This window comes from Melanerpes formicivorus, unplaced genomic scaffold (assembly GCF_026170545.1).
Source record: "Melanerpes formicivorus ecotype bairdi unplaced genomic scaffold, bMelFor1.0.p_v2 SCAF_119, whole genome shotgun sequence".
Classification (NCBI taxonomy): domain Eukaryota; kingdom Metazoa; phylum Chordata; class Aves; order Piciformes; family Picidae; genus Melanerpes; species Melanerpes formicivorus.
The window spans coordinates 655,139-674,932 of record NW_027142471.1 but is presented as its reverse complement, the minus strand read 5'-3'; positions in this window follow the sequence as shown (position 1 = coordinate 674,932).

Here is a 19,794-nt window from a genome sequence, read left to right as displayed (position 1 = left end):
CCTCTTGTAATAGGGGCTCCAGAACTGGACACAGTACTCCAGGTGGGGTCTCACCAGGGCTGAGTAGAGGGGGAGGATGCTGAGTAGAGGGGGAGGATAGTACCCTCCTTTCTCACAGGATTCAAGGTACAACAAAACAACATCCTCTTAGCTACTCCCTTATGTTTCCACATCTCCCCTCTTTTTGATTTTAGTTTTGAGTACATGGCAATCATGGAATTCAGTCAAGAATTGGATGCCTTTTGGTTTCATTCACACAGGATCAGGCTCTGGATCACTCTTAAGTTGACTTCCAGCTTTATAGGCACAGCCATCAGAGCAGATAGTGTTCATTTGGCCATCCTCATTGAAGGCAGGGGACTTCAGGTGCATTAGCCTTGTGCCAATCACAGGCTGTTTGGCCTGTTCTCCCCTCCTGGATAGCTCTCTTCATAATAGAGAAATCCATCCCTCATGTGAAGGTCTGGTATGGCATATGTCTCCACCACTCAGTGATTGTTGGGTCACAGCCAACAGCGGAGCTAGAGGTTCTTCTTGGTGGCAAACACAGAGGCCAACCCAGTCTTGGCCTTGACTGTGGTAAGAGGTGCTAGGTAGGCCCCAGACCTTTTACCTGGTTGCTAATGCAGAGCCTCCTCTGCCTGATCCAGTGACAAAGAACTACCTCGTACAGAACCTGTAGTTTGCCCACAGAGTCTGCTGCAACACCAAAATGGCATTCTGCTGCCATTAAGGCAGAATGATTTCTGTTTAGAAAATTAAGAGTATATAAAACCATTGCTAGCTGATTGTGTGGTGTACATAGTCTCAAGCTGTGCCAGGAGAGCTTTAGACTGGATGTTAGGAAGGAATTCTTCATAGAGAGAGTGATTGCCCATTGGAATGGGCTGCCCCAGGGAAGTGGTGGAGTCACCATCATTGGAGGCATTTAGGAGGAGACTTGATGGGGTGCTTGGTGCCATGGTTTAGTTGATTAGATGGTGTTGGATGATGGGTTGGATGTGATGATCTTGAAGGTCTCTTCCAACCTGGTCTGGTCTGGTCTATTCTATTCTACTCTATTCTATTCTACTCTATTCTATTCTATTCTATTCTATTCTATTCTATTCTATTCTATTCTATTCTATCAACAGCATTCCCCCTTCTTTGTTTTAAAAGCAGGGTTTCAGTGTAGAATGAGCATGTTCAACTGTCATCTGCACTGTGGGGTTGTATGCAATGCTTGTCTTATGGCAAATCCCCCACTGCTGTAAAAAGAATTGTGTAGTACAAGCTGCATAAGCAAGTCCATTATCTGTTTTGATTAATTTTGGCACTCCCATAGTTGTGAAACAGCTTAACCAGTGACTCTGTATGTGTGTAACCTTCTCTCCTGTAGCTGCAGTGGCACGTATCATTCCAGAAAAGGTATCAATTGTAACAGGAACCCATTGGAAATGACCAAACAATGGTGTGGGTTTACACCTGTTTGCCAGATCATATTGGGTTTTATGCCTCTTGGATTTACTGCATTCACAGAGGGGGTACCTGCAGTCTGCTGGTAGTCTGGACAAGCCTGGATGATATCTAAGGCTTGCAATTTAGTAAGGTCAAATGTCTTCTGTAGGCTGTAGGCATTTTGATGGAAAAAATTGTGAGAAGCCTGAGCTTTCTGAGAAGCTAGAGTGGTTGTTACAATGGCATCGGCCCAGGCATTTCCTTCTGTCAGGGGTCCTGATAAATCAGTGTGAGATCAAATATAGGTGATAAACAGAGGAGGTTGGTGCTTATCAATTAAGCCTTGCAGTGCTAGAAACATAGACGATAGCTTCTTACCAATTTCCCTTACTAATGCCACTTCAAGTCACTGTACAACCCTAACTACGTATGCAGAGTCTGCAACTATATTTATTTCCTGGGTCAGAAATGTTGTAAGGCCAAGATGGCTGCTTGCAGCTCAGCTTTTGTGTGGAACCATTCTGAGAACATACATAAGTGTGCCAGCTTCCATCTTGTAGCCATGCAACGCCTGCCTTACTTGTTTTGCCAAAGCCATCTAAGAAGATTGTTAATGCAGCAGGGATTGGAGTATGGCTAACCTGTGCAGTGCATAACTGTGTGGTAAAGGGTGCCTATGACCCAAATATTGTCAAAACTTGTGCCTACATGTTTTGCTCAAACCCCCCTTCCCTCTCCTTTCTGGAGTGTGTACTCAGCCAGAGCTGAGTAAACAAAGGGCCTAGGTATCAACAAGCCTGGGTAAGCAACCCAAACTGCCTTTTTTGGGGTAAGCAAGATCATGCACCCACCTTATGGGATGCTTGTGCTGTGCTTGTGCTTCTTCAAACATGGGCATAATTCTAACCATATGCTTTACTATTGGCTAATGGTGCTGACCATGTTTGACTATTGGCTAAATCCAAGCCTTGAGCAAGTTATAAACATTACCAAATTGTAAACAACTTGTTCTTCTGTTCTTTCGCTATTGCTCTTTTGCTGTTAAGCTATTCTGCTCTTGCTCTGTGCACATGCTCTGCTTTCATGCATGTGTTCTGCCTTGTCTGCATTCCAGAGAGAAGCTTTGCTACCCAGGAAGGGGCAGAGTCCCTCAGTTTACCCAGAAGCAGCAAAGAGTCCTTCGTGTAAGCTGCCCTGGAACTACAGCTTAGTGTCCTATCTGCAGTCCTGCCAGGAGGAAGAAGTTGACACCGTACCTTAAAGGGACTGAGCCCCATTGGTAAGCTTAGCCAACTGGGGAGAACTTGCCTGAATCCTTTCAGCAGTTCTGTGTGTCTGCTGCAAGCGAAGTTGCAGACCTGTGAGCAAAAGCAAGAACCGCACTCAGCCTTTCCTGTCTGCTAGCTGCTAAGCTGCTGGAGAAGGAGTTGCCCACAGCACCACACTCTGTAAGCGAAAGGGTCAGGATGATCCAACGCACTGTCTGTGCCCTGCTGAGACCATCTGTGAGTGTCCCAGATGCTTGCTTATTTCTGAGCTTTGCCAAGGGAAAGCCGCTCCGTGACACACACCCCACCCTTCACTCTCAAGCCACTCCAGGAGGGGAACCACTCCCCCCACAGCATCCTGCAAAGTCCACAGCGCCGCCGGCACTGGCAAGCACCCAAGAGCCTGTTCCAGGTGAACCAGCCCCTACACCACACCCCCACAGCAGTGGGGAAAAGCTGCCTCCACAGCATCTGGAGGGGGCTGCCACCGGAGTCAGCCTTGGCATGCCCTGCCAAGCCCTTGGCAGCAACCAGCATAGCAACAGCATAGCAATGAGTCTTTCATAAGTGAAACTATCTTTCCAGTGCTCACATGTTTTTATCAACTTTTGACCAACAGTGAGGACCCCAGTGAAGACTGTTCCCACACCTGGCACAAGGTGCAGAGGGTGATGAACTCCTGTTTTGTTTTGTTTTTTTTTCTCAGGATGGGCGATAACCCACCACACCTCTGGTACTTGTTTTGTGCAACAGGGAAATGCTTCTGGCCAACCAGAGAAGGTGTCAGTGAATACCAACAGATACCTGGATCCCCCCTTTCTTGGGAGCTCAGTAAAATCCATTTGCCATTGTTGTCCTGGATAATTGCCTTTGCTAACCTGTCCCAACCTAACTCCCCTCCTTACCTTTGGCTTATCCTTAAGACACACATCACATTGTCGGGTTGCCTGTTCTCCTGTGCTGTATAACTTTCATGCTATACACTCCTGAACCAATTTTCCATACCGGGGTTCCATTCCTCAATGGGTCTTTGCATGTTCCATCTGAACAAAAGCCCAGAGAAGGTTAGTGGGTAAGATTAACTTCCATCTGGTGTCCTGGCCCAGCCCTTTCCTATCCTAAGCCCTAAAAGGTCTTTGATTAGTTTCTGATCCTCTGTGCTATACACAGGTTCTGGCTCTTTTGGCTCAATTGACAGTTTACCATCTGGGATCAAAACAAACACTGCCACCTTCCTCCCCTCCCTGGCCACCCTTTGAGATGTTTCATCTGCCAGTTGATTGCCTCTCTTTTGACGGTGTTCCCTTTTTGGGGTACTTTGCAATGCATTGTGGCTACCTTGCTTGGCTCTTGCACTGCTTCCAGCAGCCTCAGTATCTCTTCCCCATGTTTAAAACCTTTTCCTTGAGATGACAACAGTCCTCTGTCTTTCCAAATGGCTCCATGGGCATGTACCACCCCAAAGGCATATTTGGAGTCAGGCCATGTGTTTGAACATTTCACTTGGGAAAGATCAAGGGCTCTGGTTAGTGCTCTCATCTCTGCCTTTTGAGCGCAGGTGTTACTTGGTAGGGCTTCTGCCTCGATTACCTCTTCTCCTGTAGTTATAGCACACCCCGCTTTGCTTTCTCCCTGGATCACAAAATTGCTTCCATTGGTGTACCAGTTATGGTCTGCCTTTTCCAGGGGTTCTTCCTTCAGGTCAGGTCTGCTGGAGTAAGTAGCCTCAATTTTTTCCAAACAATCGTGGATAACTGGTTCTCCACCACCTCCCAGGAGGAAAGTAGTTCTGGAGACAAGCAGTTGTGGGAAGAGGTTGTATTTGGATAGCTTTAGAAGACTCTAGGGAAGATTTGCATTTGCTTGAATTACAGAAGGTTATGTTTCGTCTTTCACTCTGAGGATAATGTAAACACCTTGTAACTGAAGGATGGAATGGAATGGAATGGAATGGAATGGAATGGAATGGAATGGAATGGAATGGAATGGAATGCAATGCAATAGAATAGAATAGAATAGAATAGAATAGAATAGAATAGAATAGAATAGAATAGAATAGAATAGAATAGAATGGACCAGACCAGATTGGAAGAGATCTTCAAGATCATCGTGTCCAACCTATCATCCAACACCACCTAATCAACTAAACCATACAACCAAGCACCCTATAAAGTCTCCTCCTGAACACCTCCAATGATGGTGTATTCCACCACCTCCCCAGGCAGTCCATTCCAATGAGCAATCACTCTCTCTGTGTAGAACTTCTTCCTAACATGCAGCCTAAACCTGCCCTGGCGCAGCTTGAGACTGTGTCCTTTTGCTCTGGTGCTGGTTGCCTGGGAGAAGAGACCAACCTCTGCCTGCCTACAACCTCCCTTCAGGTAGCTGTAGAGAGCAATAAGGTCTCCCCTCAGCCTCTTCTTCTCCAGGCTAAGTAACCCCAGCTCCCTCAGCCTCTCCTCATAGGGCTTGTGTTCCAAACCCCTCACCAACTTTGTTGCCCTTCTCTGGACACTTTCTAGCAAGTCAACATCCTTCCTAAATTGAGGAGCCCAGAACTGGACACAGTACTTGAGGTGTGGCCTAACCAGTGCAGTGTACAGGGGCAGAATGACCTTCCTGCTCCTGCTGGCCACACTGTTCCTGATGCAGGCCAGGATGCCATTGGTCCTCCTGGCCACCTGGGCACACTGCAGGCCCATGTTCAGCTTACAATTGACTGGTACCCCCAGGTCCATCTCTGCCTGGCCACTCTCAGCCACTCTGACCCTAGCCTGTAGCACTGCATGGGGTTGTTGTGGCCAATGTGCAGAACCTGGCACTTGGATGTGTTCAATCTCATGCCCTTGGACTCCGCCCATCTATTCAGGCTGTTGAGATCCCTCTGCAGAGCCTCTTTACCCTCCAGCAGATCAACTCCTGGCCCCAGCTTGGTGTCATCAGCAAATTTATTGATGATGGACTCAATGCCCTCATCCAGATCATCAATTAAGATGTTAAAGAGCATGGGGCCCAGCACTCATCCTTGGGGCACATCATTACTGAATGGCCGCCTGCTGGATGTGGCACCATTCACCACCACTCCCTGGGCTCGGCCATCCAGCCAGTTCCTAACCCAGCTCAGAGTGCTCCTGTCCAAACCATGGGCTGATAGCTTGGCCAGGAGTTTGCTGTGGGGGACAGTGTCAAAGGCCTTGCTGAAGTACAGTTTGACTACACCCAAACCCTGCCCCACATCCACCAGGCGGGTCACCTGATCAAAGAAGTAGATCAGGTTGGAGAGGCAGGACCTGCCCTTCCTAAATCCATGCTGGCTGGCCCTGATCCCTTGGCCATCCTCTAAGTGCTGTGTGATTGCACTCAAGATGACCTGTTCCATAACTTTGCCTGGCACTGAGGTCAGGCTGACAGGCCCATAATTCCCTGGCTCATCCAACCGGCCCTACTTGTGGATGGGCATCACCTTGACAGCTTCCAGTCTACTGTGACCTCTCCAGTGAGTCAGGACTGATGAAAAATTATAGAGAGCACCTCAGACAGCTCATCTGCAAGCTCTCTCAGCACCCTAGGATGGATCCCGTCCGGTCCCATGGACTTGTGGGGATCCAAATGGCTGAGGAGATCTCTAACTACCTCCTCCTGGAACACAGGGCTCAGTGGCTCCATCTGACAGCTCTGGAGGCCAGCTGTCTGGAAGACATTCTGTCCTACCATTAATAGTTGAGGCAAAGAAGGTGTTAAGTACTGCTGTCTTTTCCTCATCTTTTGTTACTACTTTCCCCTCCATGTCCACCAAGGAGTGGAGGTTGTCCTTGCCCTCCTCTTGCTATTAATATATTTATAGAAGGATTTATTGTCGTCCTTCACAGCAGAGGCCAGTCTAAGCTCTAAATGTGCTTTTGCCTCCCTAATTTTTTCCTACATGATCGAGCAACATCCTTAAACATTCCATGGATTGCCTCACTTTTCTTCCTCTTTTTTTCCCTTAGTTCTATTAGAAGTTCATTTCCCATCCAGGCTTTCTGTCTGACCCAGTGGCTCATCTTCCGGCACATTGGCACAACCTGTCCCTGTGCCTTCAAGAGTTCTTCCTTGAAGAAGTTCCAGCTCTCCTGGACCCCTTTTTTTTTTATGAGCAGTTTCCCAAGGAACCTTCTGAGTTAGTTCCGTGAGTAACCTGAAGTCCACCCTCCGGAAGTCCAGAGTGAAGGTCTTCTTGCTTCCCCTCTTAGATTGACTGAGTACTAAAAATTCAAATATTTCTTGGTTGCTGGACCCCAGACAGCCTCTGACCACCACATCACCCAGTGTCGGGAAGAGAGCAATGGAGACTATGACAAGCACCAATATGGTTAAAGCATAGCTCAACTTTATTCTGACATGTCTTGGTTTTATAGGTCTCTAAGGTTAAGCTTGGTTACACAGTGCTCTGCATAGCTAGTTTCTGTGATTAGGAACTCCTTCTTTCCAAGGTCAGACAGCTGCAGAGCAGCTTTTTTCATCAGCTGCCAGGTCATCTTTTCTCATCGTTCTGTGCTGTTCCAAGGGCAAGTTGCCTGCCGCCCCAGCTCCTACACTTCTTCCCAGGCCTGATAGTGTGGATTGTTCATTATTCCCATCAGGTGTTCACGTTATGCCAAGAAATCCCCTGCAATACCCCCTTTTAAATTTTTGAACAATCCATGTCTGGGAGATGATTTTTGTGGTCACCAATACACAGCGATACTTTTGAGATCAATCTCTTCTTGGCCCATCAAAGGGTCCACAAATTCATCACAATTTCCCAGCAACAGACTAATCAGGCAAGGCAACATCAATAGCATCACAATCACAATTAATAATATTAATAACCCAGTTTTAACAATCAAAAGAAACTAACCAGAGGATTTTCATCCTTTACACTATCTTTTAAACCAACCTTCATTATTGATCTGTAAATGTGTTACTCTCTGCTCTTTGTGATCTCAATAATTGTTGTAAATAAGTTTTTTTTCACAGTTCCTGTTAATGGTTAGTTATTGTTAATTGTTCACACATGTTATAATAAAGTTTATCTTTTTCTACAAAGCTTCGCTAACAACTCCACAGCAAACAAAATCAAAAGGCAACAACTATATAACTCTAACCTAACATTCTTTGCATACATAAAAACAAGCAAGATTGACATTATTACTTAACTATGACAAACTATAGCATTAACATATAAATCCATGTGAACATTTTCTCTAATCACACAACAAGTAAACAATCATAATATTCAGTCTCAATTCAGATGTTTCTTGGTACATTCTTCTGATTGTTGCTTTTGGTCTCAGATTATTATAATAGTCATTTTGATCAGTGTAAGGTGGTTCTGGTGATTTTCAGCTTCATGGGAAATGCTGTTTTTCCATCTTCTTGATTCTTGTGCTGTCCGTTGAGATGATTGCAGTACTGCTCTTCTTTTTTTTTTTATATATATATATATATAATCCTTAAAGCTATTATGAATACAAAGAAAACACTAAAATGTTTCATTTTATAATATGCCTATATCAAACCCTTACCTTATGCTAATATCAAAAATCCTTAAAAATGATGATAAAATTAAATTATCAAGTCAATGTCAAATAAAAAAGAGAGAACAAGAAAGAGATGACATGGCACACAGAAAAGGAAACAAAAGAAAAAAAAAGGTATAGACCATGAAAAAAAATTAAAATCTAAACTCATAAAACAGCTTATGCTACTTAAGCTTGCCCATCATCGCTAATATGTGCTATTAAATCAAAACACAACTTTCATAAACTACAGTCGTATCAAAAAGAGGAGGCGGGTAAATGGTGGCTGGCTAACAAAGCCACCGTAGGTACACTTTTTCTAGTTTTTGTCCAATACATCCCGTGGCCAGGGAGAGGTCAGGGAGGCCAGGGGCAGGGATGCTTGTGACTCGCAACAAAAATTCCTTCAAAAATTCAGTGTTGACCCAGAGTGGGGTGGAACATAAGCAGGTGGGTGTCCAGGTATCTGGGTGCAGAGAGTGCTGGAGCCTGGCACTTGAGATGCAGGGTGGTGGTGACAGCTCCTGCATCAGGAGTGAGCAGATCGACTATTTGCTTAACCTGGTGGCCAGATTGAAGGACAATGTTGCTAGACTTAGAGCTGTAAGGGAATGTAGGAGGGAGATTAGCTTGAGTAATCAGGCTCTACAGGCTCCCCCAGCAGAGACTGGTTATGCAAAAAGCAGCACGGAATGGACACAGGTTACTCTCAAAAGACACAAAGTAAAACCTCCTTGCTCCTCTCACCTTCCTCACTGTCCTTGGAAAACAAGTATGGGGCACTGGAGGTCAAGGGTGAGGTGATTCTAATGCTGGAGGATACACCATCTGAGGTTTTCCCTAAGGCTAAACAGCCTAAGGCAAAACAGCCGTCCCCTGGCATTAGGACTTGCTCCCTCAAAAAGAAGAGGAGGGTAATTGTCATTGGTGATTCACTCCTGAGGGGAACAGAGGGCCCCAAAAGTTGGCCAGATCCTTCTCACAGGGAAGTTTGTTGCCTCCTGTTCAGGTTAGAGATGTTACCAGAAGGCTGCCTAGTCTGGTGCAGCCCTCTGACTACTATCCCTTAATAGATATGCAGTTAGGGAATGATGATGTTGCAACCAGAACTCCCAGGGATGTCAAAACCAACTTCAAGGCCATGGGAGAACTGGTTGGGGGATCAGGGGCACAAATAGTTTTCTCCTCAATACCCTTAGCTGCAGGAGGGAATACCATAAGGAAGAGGTCAGCAGCTATAGTCCACAAGTGGCTTAGAGGCTGGTGCCACCAAAAGAATTTTGGGATTTTGATCTTGACAAACTCTACTGCACCAAGTCAGCTGGCAACAGATGGAGTACATCTGTCCCAGAGGAGGGGAAAGATCACAGTGTACGAGAATGGCTATTCCTCAGAGGGAAAAAGATTCTAGGAAAGGAATTGGCAGGTCTCATTGACAGGGCTTTAAGCTAGATTCAAAAGGGGAAAGGGGCTGAAACCAGTCCCCCCAGGCAGGAGTCTGAGGGTGATAAGTTGGAGCCAGGGGCAAAACCAACAGCCCAGCTGAAGTGCATGTACACTAATGCACAAAGTATGGGCAACAAACAGGAGGAGCTGGAAGCCTTGTTGCAGCAGGAAAGTTATGATGTAGTTGCCATCACGGAGACGTGGTGAGACGACTCACATGACTGGAGTGCTGCAATCAACAGCTACAGGCTCTTCAGAAGAGACAGGCCAGGGAGAAGGGGTGGAGGGGTTGCCCTGTACATCAGGGAGGCACTAGATGCCATTGAGCTGGAGATCAGGGATGATCGGGTTCAGTGCTTGTGGGTGAAAATTAGGGGGAAGACCATCTAGGCAGACATCCTGGTTGGAGTCTGTTATAGACCACCCATCCACGAAGAAGATGTTGATTAATCATTCTATAAGCAGCTAAAGGCTGTCTCAAGATCACCTGACCTTTTTCTCAACCTACCTGATATCTGCTGGGATCTCAACACAGCAGGGAGAAGGCAGTCTAGGAGATTTTTAGAGTGTATGGAGGACAGCTTCTTACCCCAGGTGCTGCATGAGCCTACCAGGGGTAAGGCTATGCTTGACCTCCTCTTCACCACTAGGGAAGAGCTGGTGGGTGATGTGGTGGTTGGAGGATGTTTAGGGGCCAGCGAACATGAGATAATTGAATTTTTCAGTACTAGATCAATCCAAGAGCTGCAGCAAGAAGATATCCACTCTGGATTTCCAGAGGGCAGACTTCAGGTTACTCAAGGGACTAACTCAGAAGGTTTCTTGGGAAACAGCTCTTAAAAACAAAGGGATACAGGAGAGCTGGAACTTCTTCAAGAAAGAACTCTTGAAGGTGCAGGAACAGGCTGTGCCATTGTGCCGGAAGATGAGCCACCAGGGCAGACGGACAGCCTGGATGGGTAATGAACTTCTGAAAGAACTAAGGGAAAAAAAGAGGATGTATTTTCTTTGCTAAGGGAAAAAAAGAGGATGTATTTTCTTTGGAAGAAAGGTGAGGCAACCCATGGAATGTTTAAGGATGTTGCTCAATCATGTAGGAAAAAATTAGGGAGGCAAAAGCACATTTAGAGCTTAGACTGGCCTCTGCTGTGAAGGACGACAATAAATCCTTCTATAAATATATTAATAGCAAGAGGAGGGCAAGGACAACTTCCATTCCTTGGTGGACATGGAGGGGAACGTAGTAACAAATGAGGAAAAGGCAGAGGTGCTTAACACCTTCTTTGACCCAATTTTTAATGGCAGGACAGAATGTCTTTCAGACAGCTGGCCTCCAGAGCTGGTAGATGGAGCCACTGAGCAGGATAGTTTCCCTGTGTTCCAGGAGGAGGTAGTTAGAGATCTCCTCAGCCACTTGGATCTGACCAAGTCTATGGGACCAGACGGAATCCATCCTAGGGTGCTGAGAGAGCTTGCAGATGAGCTGTCCGAGGTGCTCTCCATCATTTTTCATCAGTCCTGACTCACTGGAGAGGTCACAGTAGACTGGAAGCTGCCAAGGTGATGCCCATCCACAAGCAGGGCCGGTTGGATGAGCCAGGGAATTACAGGCCTGTCAGCCTGACCTCAGTGCCAGGCAAAGTTATGGAACAGGCCATCTTGAGTGCAATCACACAGCACTTAGAGGATGGCCAAGGGATCAGGGCCAGCCAGCATGGATTTAGGAAGGGCAAGTCCTGCCTCTCCAACCTGATCTACCTCTATGATCAGGTGACCCACCTGATGAATGTGGGGCAGAATTTGGGTGCAGTCTACCTGTACTTCAGCAAGGCCTTTGACACTGTCCCCCACAGCAAACTCCTGGCCAAGCTATCAGCCCATGGTTTGGACAGGAGCACTCTGAGCTGAGTTAGGAACTGGCCAGAAGGCTGAGCCCAGGGAGTGGTGGTGAATGGTGCCACATCAGGCTGGCAGCCATTCATTAATGATGTGCCCCAAGGATGAGTGCTGGGCCCCATGCTCTTTAACATTTTTATTGATGATCTGAATGAAGGCATTGAGTCTATCATCAGTAAATTTGCAGACAACACCAAGCTGGGGGCAGGAGTTGATCTGCTGGAAGGTAGAGAGGCTTTGCAGAGGGACCTAAACAGGCTGGCTGGATGGACAGTATCCAACGGCATGAGACTGAACACAGCCAGCAGGAGCAGGGAGGTCATTCTGCCCCTGTACACTGCACTGGTTAGGCCACACCTTGAGTACTGTGTCCATTTCTGGGCCCCTCAGTGTAGGAAGGATGTTGACTTACTGGAACATGTCCAGAGAAGGGCAACAAAGCTGGGGAGGGGTTTGGAACACAAGCCCTATGAGGAGAGGCTGAGGGAGCTGGGGTTGCTTAGCCTGGAGAAGAGGAGGCTGAGGGGAGACCTTATTGCTCTCTACAACTACCTTAAGAACAGGGGTTGTAGAGAGACGGAGTTCGGTCTCTTCTCCCAGGCAACCAGCACCTGAACAAGAGGACACAGTCTCAAGCTGTGCCAGGGGAGGTTTAGGTTGGATATTAGGAAGAAGTTCTACACAGAGAGAGTGATTGCCCATTGGAAAGGTCTGCCCAGGGAGGTGGTGGAGTCACCATCATTAGAGGTGTTCAGGAGGAGACTTGATAGGGTGCTTGGTTGCATGGTTTAGCTGGTTAGGTGGTGTTGGATGATAGGTTGGATGAGATGATCTTGAAGGTCTCTTCCAACCTGGTCTATTCTATTCTATTCTATTCTATTCTATTCTATTCTATTCTATTCTATTCTATTCTATTCTATTCTATTCTATTCACCTTGGACAAGAAAGGGGGGAAGAGAGTGGGGTTTGGGGAGAATGCAGTGGGGATTCTCCTCGGGAGGATGTTTCTGTGTTGCATTCTTGCCTGTGTATTTTTGTATATACTGTAAATCCTGTGCATTTTGTATATATTAATTGCATTTCATTCTGCTTGGAAAACACAACTTTTCATTCACTTCCCTGACTGAGTTAGCTGTGCTTTATGTGGTGAGAGGATTAAACTTTCGCACTACCACACCAAGGCAGCTAAGGTAGTTTGAGACATGCACTCAGCTGAGCATCCCTTGTCAGCAGTGACTATCAGTTCATTCCTGAAAGCAGGAAATCAATTAACCATGTTGCCAGGTGACAAAATCCCTCCAGGGAGTCCCAGGCTCCCCTTCCTGCATCTTTTCCCCAAAGCAGACTGGAAGGGTTGCCAGAGAAAGAAGGAGGATTCAGGAACCCAGACTTTGATGCAGCACAAATTTTAATGAGTCTAGAAAAGGAAGTGTCTGACAGAGAGCACCAAGGCCTTCACCAGCTAAGATGGGGTGGAGTGGTTGCAGAGTATTCAACTTCCTGCCCTGTAGAGGGAGGTAGACCAATAGTCAGATGTTGGCATTTGGAGACAGTGACTTGACTGGCATTGGATGACAGTGATAGTAAAAAGGAGGGAGAGTGGAAGAAGGCAACAATGGCCTGGAGCTATGTCTTCTGTCTCGCACCATGTTTTGTTGTCTTTGATGTTCTTGCCAAGGCCTTTCCCAGCAGCTCTAACAGGGGCAGCAGTAGCGGTTGGTGATGCAGGAGAGGTCAAAGCCCCCGGAGGTGATGGGCACTCCCTCAGAGCTGAGGATGCTGCCAACAGCAGCAGAGGTGGAGGAGCCCACAGCGGTGTTCTGAGGGAAGGAGCTGAGGATGGGTCCTGGCAGGGTCACCACCACAGCAGGTGGCTGGATGGCAATGGTGGAGTCCTGGCACCTGACACAGCAGGGCTCATTGCAGCTGTTGGCCAGTGGGGTTGGGCCACAGGGCTGGCAGCAGGGCTGGCATGGCTTGCAGCAGGACATGGCTGGGGCTGGAGGAAGGAAGTAGTTAAAAGGGACACATGAGAAGCAGGCATGAACCCAGCCACAGTGGAGCCCAGACCCCCTCCTGACTGCTGCTGAACTCATACCCCACCAAACACCGGAATATGAGCCGCTGGGGCAGACGGCCAGCCTGGATGGTTAATGAACTTTTAATAGAGCTAAGGGAAAAAAGAGGGTGTATCATCTTTGGAAGAGAGCGGAGGCAACCCATGAAAAATTTAAGGATGTTGCTAGGTCTTGTAGGAAGAAAATTAGGGAGGCAAAAGCACATTTGCAGCTTAGTCTGGCCTCTGCTGTGAAGGACAACACAAAGTCCTTCTATAAATACATTAATAGCAAGAGGAAGGGCAAAGACAACCTCCACTCCTTGGTGGACATGGAGGGGAACGTTGTGACAAGGGATGAGGAAAAGGCAGAGATACTTAACACCTTCTTTGCCTCAATTTTTACTAGCAGGACAGAATGTCTTCCAGACAGCTGGCCTGCAGAGCTGGCAGAAGGAGCCAGGGAGCAGCATAGTTTTCCACTGTTCCAAAATGGGGCAGTTGGTGATGTGCTCAGCCGCCTGGATCCCCACAAGTCCATGGGACCAGATGGGATCCATCCTAGGGTGCTAAGAGAGCTGGCAGAGGAGCTGGCCAAGCCACTCTCCATCATTTTTCATCAGTCCTGGCTCACTGGAGATGTCCCAGAGGACTGGAAGCTGGCCAACATGGTGCCCATCTACAAGAAGGGCCAGCTGGATGAGCCAGGGAATTATAGGCCCGTCAGCCTGACCTCAGTGCCAGGCAAGATCATGGAACAGGTCATCCTGAGTGCAGTAACACAGCACTTAGAGGATGGCCAAGGGATCAGGCTCAGCCAGCATGGATTTAGGAAGGGCAGGTCATGCCTGACCAACCTGATCTCCTTCTACGAGCAGGTGACCCACCTGGTGGATGTGGGGAGGCCTGTGGATGTAGTTTACCTGGACTTCAGCAAGGCCTTTGACACCATCCCCCATAGCAAACTCCTGGCCAAGCTGTCAGCCCCTGGCTTGGACAGCAGCACTCTGAGCTGGGTTAGGAACTGGCTGGATGGCCGAGCCCAGAGAGTGGTGGTGAATGGTGCCACATCCAGCTGGCGGCCAGTCAGTAGTGGAGTCCCCCAGGGATCAGTGCTGGGCCCCATCCTCTTTAACACCTTTATTGATGATCTGGATGAGGGCATTGAGTAAATCAGTAAATTTGCTGATGACACCAAGCTGGGGACAGGAGTTGATCTGCTAGAGGGTAGAGAGGCTTTGCAGAGAGACCTCAACAGGCTGGACAGATGGGCGGAGTCCAATGGCATGAGATGGAACACATCCAAGTGCCGGGTTCTGCACATCGGCCATAACAACCCCATGAGAGCTACAGGCTGGGGTCAGAGTGGCTGGAGAGCAGCTAGGCAGAGAGGGACCTGGGGGGTACCGGTCAATCATAAGCCAGCAGGAGCAGGGAGGTCATTCTGCCCCTGTACACTGCACTGGTTAGGTCACATCTCGAGTACTGTGTCCAGTTCTGGGCCCCTCAGTTTAGGAAGGAGGTTGACTTGCTGGAACGAGTCCAGAGAAGGGCAACGAAGTTGGTGAGGGGTTTGGAACACAAGGCCTATGAGGAGAGGCTGAGGGAGCTGGGGCTGCTTAGCCTGGAGAGGAGGAGCCTCAGGGGTGACCTTATTGCTCTCTACAACTACCTGAAGGGGGGTTGTAAACAGGCAGAGGTTGGTCTCTTCTCCCAGGCAGCCAACACCAGAACAAGAGGACACAGTCTCAGGCTGCACCAGGGGAAGTTCAGGCTGGTGGTCAGGAGGAAGTTTTACACAGAACAAGTGATTGCCCATTGGAATGGGCTGCCCGGGGAGGTGGTGGAGTCGCCGTCACTGGAGGTGTTCAGGAGGAGACTTGACAGGGTGCTTGGTTACATGGGTTAGTTGGTTAGGTGGTGTGGATGATAGGTTGGACGTGATGATCATGAAGGTCTCTTCCAACCTGGTCTATTCTATTCTATTCTATTCTATTCTATTCTATTCTATTCTATTCTATTCTACCTCAGCTAAGTCCCAGCCTCTCTGCAGAAGGTCTTCATTCCTGTGACTGTTTTAGTCTCCTAGGAGATGTCAAGCAAGACAGATATCAAGAAGAGTTTTGATGTTGAAGGAAGAGAAGCAGAGGCTTCAGACTTACCTGGTTGCCAAGGAGAAGGGGGTTAGAGAAGTGTATGAGAGAGCAGAGAGCTGGGCTGCCTTTTATAGCAGTGATGCAGTGCCTCAGTCCCAGAGGCAGCTGTGTTTAAGGAAGAATTCTCAGAGTAGCTCATGACAAATGCAAACCATCCCAACAGGCTGTGTCCTGGTTTCCTGCTCTGCTGCCTTTTCATTTCCTGATTTCTGCCACATCCTTTACCATCAAAAGGCTTCTGTTAGTGGCCAGATGAGAGCCCAAGGATTTTCAGGGCAGACACAGGTCAGCACAGGCAGAAGTCTTGAGTCAAGTACTGGTGGCATCCCATGCACGCACGTGATATGCTCCTGGATCATTCTTGTGGGCTTATTTGTGGCCAAGGTGTCAGGAAAGGGACTTTGCTCTCACAGTCCTCCTCCAGATGTCCAAATGTGGTAGTTTTGAGGCTCAGATACCTTTCTGTCTGGTCTGTGCTCTTTTACTTGTTCCCAGACTCCCTTCCTGTTTGGACCACACTTTCTTGGGAATACAGTGGAAGGGCTGCAGACATCCTGGGGCCACAGACATCCTGGGGGCCCAGGAGCCATCTCTGAACTGTTCCATCATGGATTCTTACCTCCATATTTTGTGGAATCTTTCATCAGAATTGTAGAATCATAGAATCATCAAGATTGGTAAATTCCTCTAAGATCATCAAGTCCAACTTTCTATCCAACAGCTCTATGCCCACTAGGCTATGTCCCAAAATACCATGTCTACTCATATTTGGAACACCTCCAGGGGTGGTGACTCCTCCACCTCCCTGGACAGTCTGTTCTAATACCTGAGCACTCTTTCAGGAAAGAGATTTTACCTAATCTCCAACTGAAACCTCCCCCAGCACAACTTGAGGCCATTCTCTGTTGTCGATAGCCTCCTTTCTGGTAGCTGCTGAGAGCAATAAGGTCTCCTCTTGGCCTCCTCTTCTTCAGCCTCAATAACACAAACTCCCTCAGTCTCTCCTCACAAGCCCTGCTCTCCAAATGCCTCACCAGCTTCTTTGCCCTTCTCTATCCACTCCAGCCCACCAATGCCCCTCAATACTGCAGTGCCCAAAACTGACCTCAGTGTGCAAGGCATGGCCATTACAGGGGCACAATTGTTGCCCTGCTCCTGCTTGCCACACCACTGCTGACCTAGGCCAGGATCTGGGTGGCCTTCCTGGGCACACTGCTGGCTCACCCTAGCTGATGCCAACCACGCCTGCATGTCTCAGGTTGTTTTCCAGCCACTTATCCCCAGGCCTCTAGTGTTCATGGGGTTGTTGAGACCCAAGTGCAGGACCTGGCATTTGGCACTTGGCCTTATTAAATCTCATGGAACTGACCTTAACTCATTGATCCAACCTATTCATAGCTCTCTGCAGAGTCTTCCTATCCTCGAGCAGATAAACTCCCACTTAATTTTGTGTTGTCTGCAAACTTACTGAGGCTGCACACAGTTCTAAAGTCCAAGTCTTTGATAAAGATGTTAAACAGGAATGGCCCAGCACTGAGCCCTGGGATCCTGAGTCCAAGCCCTTCTTCCTTTTCTTCTTCCATGCCAAATTGGTTCTATGTCATTTGTTCTATGTCACTGCTCTGGGCTCTGAGAAGCCATGGAGGTGTGAAGGCAGGACACACTGAGAGCCTGAGTGAACAGGGCCTTAGGAGAAAAAGGCTGAAGGGTGTCTGTGAGCTCTGAGGATTTAGAAAAGATGAAACCAGCTTCTCTTTAAAGTGCACAATGGAAGGCTGAGAGGCAGCAGACACATTTGGAATGTAGGAAATTCTGGATTTGGTTTCACATTTTGAGAGCTGGTGTGCATGCGGTGACGTTGGAGACGTTCAGGACTTGGGCAGAGCCCTGTCCAGACAGATATAATGAGACCCACCATGAGAAGGGACACAAATATCTCAGCACCAGAGCTGGATTATTGTTTGGGGAAAAAATATTCTATGGGAAAAAAAAAACAACCAAGAGTCTGGTTTGTGTCCTAAAGGAGAGAAGCACTGAGAGGATGAACTCTGATCAAATCTGTTTTAAAGACAGTGAGAACGGAAGGGTTATGGTCAAGTGAAAAGGCTGATGTGAGTTTGGATCAGATGGGGTGTGAGACTGGTGCAGGAAGTTTCACATATTAATTCCTGAGAGATCTCTGTTTGAGCAGAGGGAGAAAGTGCACAGTGCCTGGTGAGCTGAATGGGAGAGTTGGTGTCAGCAGGATTTGATGATGTTGACCCTTGTGTCTGTGAGAGCTGCAGCCTCAAGGTGTGCTGACAGGGAGAGACACTGTGTGGGAGACAGGAGAGGCCAACCTCATCAAGAGCTTGAGGAGACCCAAGCATCAAGGAAGGAGACACTCCAAAGGTGTTGCAGAGGAGATTGTGTCAGAGGGGCTGGTCTGTCCCTCTTTGTCCCTCACTTTCAAAAGGAAGAAGTTTTAATCTTTCTGTGTTTGCCTTTTCTTTTGCTGTGGAGCCTGGGATGGAGAGTGTTCTGGTCCCTTCCTGTCCAGCAAACCTATAAAAAGGAAGACACTGCAGCCATTAGCTCTCTTTTGTCTCCTGCCTTGCCTGGATGACAGGACTGCTGATGGCTTCCTGCTTCTCTGCCACGTGGTCAGGCCTGGCCCTCCTCTCTGCTACATCCATGCCTCTTTAAAGGACTGGTTTTGTATACATATTTTTCCCCACCATCCTTGTTCTTTACCCTTGTGAACCCTTACTGTTATTGTTATATACAAACATATTGTTTAAAGAAAATTTTTTACCTCTCTACTTCCAAACTGACTCCAAATTACTTCTTGGTAGGTTTCCTCCTTCCTGTTTTTTTCCTCTTTTTTTTTTTTTTCCTTGGGAAAGAGGAGGGGGGAGTGGAGGAGGGATTCTCAGCCTTGCCCCCACCTGAGCTCTTAAATCCCAATTAAGGCTCAGACCACCACAGTGAACCCATATGGCATGTGCAGGACAACTGGGAGATCAAGCCTGCCTAGCATCAATTCATGAAGGGCATTCCTGACTGACCAACCTGATCTCCTTCTATGACCAGGTGACCTGCCTGGTGGCTGTAGATGTGTTTGCCTGTAGTTTAGTAAAGCCTTTGCCACTATCTGCCACAGCATCCTCTTTGAGAAAGCGGCAGCTGATGGGTTGGAAAGATGAACTCTTTGTTGCAAAAGAACCTGTCTGGATGGCTGGCCCCAGAGAGTTTGGTTAAATCCTGTGGGTGAGCAGTAAATAGTGGTGTACCTCAGGACTCAGTTTTGGAGCTGGTTCTTTATCAGTGATCGGACGAGGAGATTGAGTGCCCCACGGTAATTTTGCAGATGACACTAAATTGGGTGGCAATGCTGATAGGCTTGAGGGTGGAAAGGCTCTGCTGAGGCACCTGCTAGGCTGGGGTCAGTTTTATGAGATTCAAGTGTTGGATCTTGCATGTGGCTCACAACTACCCTTGAGTGCTCGAGGCTAGAGGCAGAGTGACTGAAAAATGCCTGGCAAAAAGGAACCTGGGGGTGCTGTTTGACAGCAGCTGAAGATGAGCCAGCATGTGCTCAAGAGTACAAGAAGGCTAAGAGCAATGGTATGGCCATCAGAAGTGGGGCAGTGATCATGCTCCTTTACTAGGCACTGGTGAAGCCACACCTCGAATACTGTGTTCAGTTTTGGGCCTCTCACTCAACAAAGGCAATTGAGAGGCTGGAGCATGTCCAGAGAAGGTCAAGGAGGCTAGTGAAATGGTTGGACAAGTCTGGTGTGGATCACCTGTGGGGCTTGGAGTTGTTCAGCCTGGAGAGGAGGAGGCTGAGTCTACAGCTCGTTGCTCTCCACAACTTCCTGAAAGGAAGTTGCAGTGAGGTGGGTGTTGGCCTCTTCTCCTGAGGGACAAGTGATAAAACAAGAGGGAATGACTTCAAGTTGTGCCAGGGGGAGGCTTAAGTTGGATATTAGGAGATCTTCCAAAGTCATGTA